The 6,000-nt window shown below is 53.5% G+C and overlaps 1 pseudogene; it reads right to left on the bottom strand.

Annotated features, from left to right (window-relative positions):
* Positions 1–3,437: 3,437 nt before the first annotated feature.
* On the bottom strand, positions 3,438–5,416 carry LOC125926158 (histone H3.3A-like; annotated as a pseudogene).
* Positions 5,417–6,000: the final 584 nt, after the last annotated feature.

Raw genomic sequence — 6,000 nt, 5'->3', positions numbered from 1 at the left:
CAGAGAGCCCCTTGCGTGAGGCCAGTCCCAGTCACTCCCTGCTTGTGGACAACAGTGGTCCCTAGTCCCCCGGCAGCCCTTGGGAGGGATCTCCGCAGCCCTGCGCCCAAGCCTTCAGGCCCTGCTCCCTGGATGGCTCCTGCTGGTGGCCAGACAGACCCCGTCCGGCAAGGCCGAAGAAGTCCCTGGGCTCCTACAGCACAAACAGCTGCTTCCTGACCATGAGGTTCCCCCTAGGATAAGCCTTTCTGGGAGCTGAGATCTCTGAGCCCACCAAATCCTCCAACGGGGGGATCCCTCCCTCCCTCGCTCTCTCCTGTTCCAGGGATTCGGCACATTTCAAAGGTGTGGGTGCTTCTGTGATTCCTTAAGTTCGAAGCTGAGGAGGGCTCTGGGGCAGAGCAGACACGTCCTGGGGGAGAGGGAAGTGGTGGGGAGCAAGGGGGAGGCCCAGGGGCTCCAGCGCCCGGCCCCTCACCCACGAGCAGCCCCCCAGCTGTCCCTTCTGATGCCTCAGGGTACGGAAGGTCTGACGCCACTTCCCAGACACGGGGGCGTGGGCCTTTCGACCTCCTACCCCTTTTCTTCCCATACCAGGAAGAGGCCTTGACTTCACCCAGGGCAGGTGCTAGAACAGTCCCTGGCATGTAGAAGAACTCAAGGGGAAAAAAAAAACGTGCTTGTCAATGAACGTGCCTCTGGGACGTTCTGTGCCTCTGTGCCTTTGCACAGAACAGCTCCCGGGGCTTGTCTCCCCGAGACGGGAATTTTAAAAAGCACAACTCCTGAGGGTTAGATTCGGAAATTGTGGAAATTTCTAAACAAGGAGGACCCAGGTGAGTGAAGGGCAAAGGAGAAATCTTGATTCACACCAGCACCGCCACCAAGGGCCTGGAATATTGAGGACGGAAAGGGTGGTCCTGGCCTGGGAGACGTGAATAGCCCTCTCTCCACCTCCCTCTCTCTTCTCTGCCCTCTGGAAGCCTTGTGATAGCCCTGGACTGGTCTCACCCCTCCGCTCTCTCCCTCCGAGGAGTTGCTCATCCTGACAGGCAGAGGACTCTGGTATCCTGGCTCGGGATCCTGCAGTGGCACCAGGAACGTCCAGATGTCTGGGGCTGATGTTCTGGAGGGCCTCCCGCCAGCGAAGCACCTCCCTGCGCCCCACAAATGGGGCCGCTCGCCACCCCTCCTTCCCTCTGCCCCCTCCGAGTGCCCGCTTCTGCTCCTTCTGGTCCTGGGCTCCTGGTGAGCTGGCCTGGCCTGGCCCTACCTGCTGTCTCTCCGTCCTTCAGGACCTCCAAATGCACCTGCTGGGCCTGGTGGCACCAGGCGGACCTGGGGTTTGAATCGGGTTCAGCCCGGCCCCAGTGTGGACTTTGCCTGGTTCACACAATCTGTCAGAGCCTCTGGCCCCGCGCCAGGCATGGGGTCAACCCCCCTGGGGCTGTCAGTCCATTAAGCAGCCGACTCTTGATTTCGGCTCAGGTCATGATCTGGTTTGTGGATTTGTGGATCATGGTTTGTGGGTTCGAGTCTTGTGTTGGGCTCTGTGCTGAGAGCCTGGAGTCTGCTTCAGATTCTGTGTCTCCCTCTCTGCCCCTTCCCCGCTCTCACTCTGTCTCTCTCTGGCTCTCAAAAATAAATAAACATTGAAAAAAACTAATAAAGAATAAACAGCTTTATTGAGCTATAGCTCACCCCTTTCGAGTGTATAATTCAATAACTTTGAGTGTAGTCACATTATATTCACAACTGGAGAACGCTGTCATCACCCCCTAAAGAAGCCCTGGACTCCTTAGCTGTCACCTCCCCTTCCCCCCTCCCCTCCCCCAGCCCCTGGAAATCGCTTCCTCTTCTGGATATTTCATCTAAGTGGAACGGTATACTATTTGGTCTTTTGTGACTGACTTCTTTCACTTTGCCTGTTTTCAAGGCTCATCCACAATGTAACAGGTGTCTGTACTCCATGTGTTTTTATGGCGGAATAAAATTCCAGTGTTGGCTGGACCTCTCTTTGTTCCTCCCTTTATCAGCTGATGCACGCCCGAGTGTCTCCACTTTTCGGTGGCTGTGAAGGGTGCCACCACTGTGTTCTTAAACTAAAGGTGCGTGGGGGGGGGGGGAGGGCATTTTCCTTAGAAATCTCAGCAAATATTACCTTTTTAAAAATTTTATTTATTTTATTTCTTATTTTTTGAGAGAGAGAGAGAGAGTGCCCAAGCGGGGGCAGGGGAGGGGCAGAGGGGGAGGGAGAGAATCCCAAGCAGGCTCCACACTCATAGAGCCCGACACGGGGCTTGATCCCACGACCACGAGATCATGACCTAAGCCAAAATCCAGAATGGGATGCTTAACCGACTGATCCACCCGGGGGGGCCCCTTGTCTACTGTTTTTTATAGACTTAAAAAAAATTTTTTTGACGTTTTATTTTATTTATTTATTTTTAGTTTAATGTATTTAATTTAATTTTTTTTAATTTCTTTTTAAACGTTTATTTATTTTTGAGACAGAGAGAGACAGAGCATGAATGGGGGAGGGGCAGAGAGAGAGGGAGACACAGAATCGGAAGCAGGCTCCAGGCTCTGAGCCATCAGCCCAGAGCCCGACGCGGGGCTCGAACTCACAGACGAGATCGTGACCTGAGTTGAAGTCGGGCGTTTAACCGACTGAGCCACCCAGGCGCCCCTAGCTTAATGTATTTTAATAGCAAACTTACAGGAACAGCACAGAAGACAGACAACATTAAAAACATGTACTTGCATGTAGGACAACTCAGAAAGGTATAGTGAATGGATGGCATCTGCCGTATGATAAAAATGCTACAAACACCATTTAGGTGCCGTCAATAAGAAATTTACTTGTTTAAAAAAAAAAAAATCCAACTGCTGGCATTGTCCAGAAAAATGTAACAGGTTTATTTATAATTGTTATAAAGTTGAACTGCTGAAACGTGTTCACTGAAGCATTCCGACTTGCATTCATGCTTTATGTCCCCGCATTTGTATTAAAAATTCACAGACAGGGGCGCCTGGGTGGCTCCGTCGGTTAAGCGTCCGAGTTCAGCTCAGGTCATGATCTCACGGTCTGTGAGTTCAAGCCCCGTGTCGGGCTCTGTGCTGACAGCTCAGACCCTAGAGCCTGTTTCACATTCTGTGCCTCCCTCTCTCTCTGCCCCTCCCCTGTTCATGCTCTGTCTCTGTCTCAAAAATAAACGTTTAAAAAAAATTTTTTTTAAATAAAAATTCACAGACAAATGAAAATGGAAAAACTGCCAATACCTGATTTCTGTCCCCGATTTTTCCATTTGCAATCACATACTTCGGTACCTTCTGACCCCATGGGGGGGAAAAAAAATAGATCTAACGTTCAGAACTACCAACAACGGGAAGAAGAGAAAAAAAATTTTTTGTTTTTCAAAGAATGAAATGTTTTCCATCGGAGTGGATTCTTAAGCACGTTCTCCGCGTATGCCGCGCGCTGGCTGGATGTCTTTTGGCATAACTGTCACACGTTTGGCACGGATGGGCACACAAGTTGGTGTCTTCCAAGAGGCCCACCGGGTAGGCCTCCCTTGCCTCCTGCAAAGCACCGATAGCCGCGTTCTGGAAGCGCAGGTCTGTTTTGAAGTCCTGAGCAATCTCTCGCACCAGACGCTGGAAAGGAAGTTTGCGGATCAGAAGTTTGTCTAATTTCGCGGAGTGCCGCGGTACCAGGCCCGTAACGATGAGGTTTCTTCACCCCTCCAGTAGAGGGCGCACTCTTGCGAGCGGCTTTTGCAGCCAGTTGCTTCTACGGTGCTTTACCCCCCGGGTCCATTTGCGGGCAGTCTGAGCCGTGGCGCTGATACCTCCTCACTTAGCCCCCTTCTCCTTCGGCTGGAGCTCGGCGAGCTAGAGGCGGCGCTAGCGTTTTATTTATTTTTTTGGGGGGGAGAGACAGAATGGGAGCAGGGAAGGGGCAGAGAGAGAGGGGGAGACACAGAATCCAAAGCAGGCTCCAGGCTCCGAGCTGTCAGCACAGAGCCCAGCTCGGGGCTCGAACCCACGAATCGTGAGATCCTGACCTGAGCCGAAGTCGGTCGCTCAACCGACTGAGCCACCCAGGCGGCCATAATAGGCTTTACTTTTTACAACATTTTTACGTGTATATAAAAATTATACAGAACATGTAGAGTTTTATTTCCACTCTCCATCTCCCCCAGTTTCCCCTATTATTGATTCTTTGCAGGAGGACAATACATTTATTATAACTAAGGAACCAATGTTAGTACATACTATTAATTAAAGTCTGTAACTTACATTAGGGTTCACTCCTGATGTTGTGTGTTCTGGGGGGTTGGACAAATATACAAGAACATGGATCCACAATTCTACTATCATACAGAATAGTTTCACTGCCCTAAAAGTCCTCCTTCCCTGTCGTTCATTCCTCCCTCTCCCCTAAGCCCTGGCAACCACAGATCCTTCTACTGTCGCCATAGTTTTGCCTTTTCCGGAATGTCCTATAGTTGGAATCTTACAGTAGACAGCTTTTCCGGATTGGCTTCTTTCACCTAGCAACCTGCATTTAAGGTTGCTCGGTGTCCTTTCATGGCTTGAGAGCTCATTTCTGTCTAGTGCCGAATAATGTTCGTTTTTATTCCTGCAAACGTTTTCCCAGTCGGAAATGTCCCCACCATCGTTGGCTCCTGGAGCCTGGCCCTTGGCAGGGCCTAGGTGGGGGCCTCGCTGTGCCTGCTGGGGCTTTGACAGCTGGCTGTGTCCCTCTCCCTTACCTGTCAGGACTGGGCTCTAGGCGTTTCTGTGGGGAAGATGCCCCGTGAAGCTTTGTGGGAGGAGGGAGGGGGGAAAGAAGGAAGGGGTGAGGCCTGGAGGGAAAAGTGCTGGGTGGAGGCAGAGAGAGAAGGAGGCAGCTGCCTTGGGGGTGCCGGGGTGACCTCAGGCATTTTGGTCAGGCAGATGTTGGTCACCGCTCAGCTGGAGGCCTGGGGACAGGCAGGAGGCTGACCTTATCCTTCCCAGCTGTCCTTTGTTCTGAAGATGTGTGGAGCTGAGGGACCAGAAGGCCAGAGTCCCCACTGTTCCCAGTGGATAACTGGGAGTCCTCCAGTCACAGGGCAGTGAGAAGGGGTCAGAGAGAGAAACTCTGGTTCCCCGGCCTGGGGGGTGCGGGGCTCCGGGCAGCCAAAGGGCAAATAACAGGTTCAGGCCTGGTAAAGTGTAACCAAGAGAAGAAAGGTTAACAGAGGCTCCAACATCCACGGTATCTGGCAGGACCTCCGTCCCCCTCCCGGGCCCCCCCCCCCCCCACCCCCCCCCCCCCCCCACCCCCGGCCAATCAGTTACCCAACGGCAGATCCAGGGACCGGGCCCACACCCAACAGGACTCGTCCTCCAAGTTCTGTGCTGGCATTTGCTGCTGCTGACCTGTGGCAGGTGCGGGGGCCTGAGCCGCCCCCCCCCCCCCGAGTTTTCTGGGCCATGTGAGTTGTCCGGGCCAGTGGCTTCTAGTGCAGTTCCAGACCTGTCTCCTTACCCCATGGCTGTGAGTTGAGCCCTTCTTGTGAGCCCTCCAGGTGCCTTGCGAACAGTGGAAACCAACTTCAGGCCCCCCACTCCTTGGTTGAAAGCCTCCTTAACCTCGGGGGTGTGTTGCAATGTCTCCCCCTTCCCCTTCTTCCTTTTCCCGCCTCCTACTGTTCCCAGGACTTTGTGAGCTTAGGTCCTTCCTCCCTGTGGGGGGGTCCTGGGCAGGCCTGAGCCCCCCTCCCCACTGTGTGCAGGAGACTTTAATCTGCTCCACGCTTGCGGGGTGGGGGGGGGGGTCGGGGGGAATGGGCTGGACAGGGGAGAGGAGACAGGAAGAGCAGAGACGGGAGGGGGGAGGGGAGCGAGTGTGCCTTTGCAGAGTCACAGAGGTGACAGCTGGTCTGCCATTCTTCCCATCGGGGAGCAGAAGCCGTTAGGTCTGGGCAAGCCCTGTGATTAGCTCTGGCC

Source organism: Panthera uncia, chromosome E1, assembly GCF_023721935.1.
Source record: "Panthera uncia isolate 11264 chromosome E1, Puncia_PCG_1.0, whole genome shotgun sequence".
In the NCBI taxonomy this organism is placed as follows: domain Eukaryota; kingdom Metazoa; phylum Chordata; class Mammalia; order Carnivora; family Felidae; genus Panthera; species Panthera uncia.
Note: the sequence above shows the minus strand (reverse complement) of the source record. Positions and strands in the feature narration are given on the sequence as shown.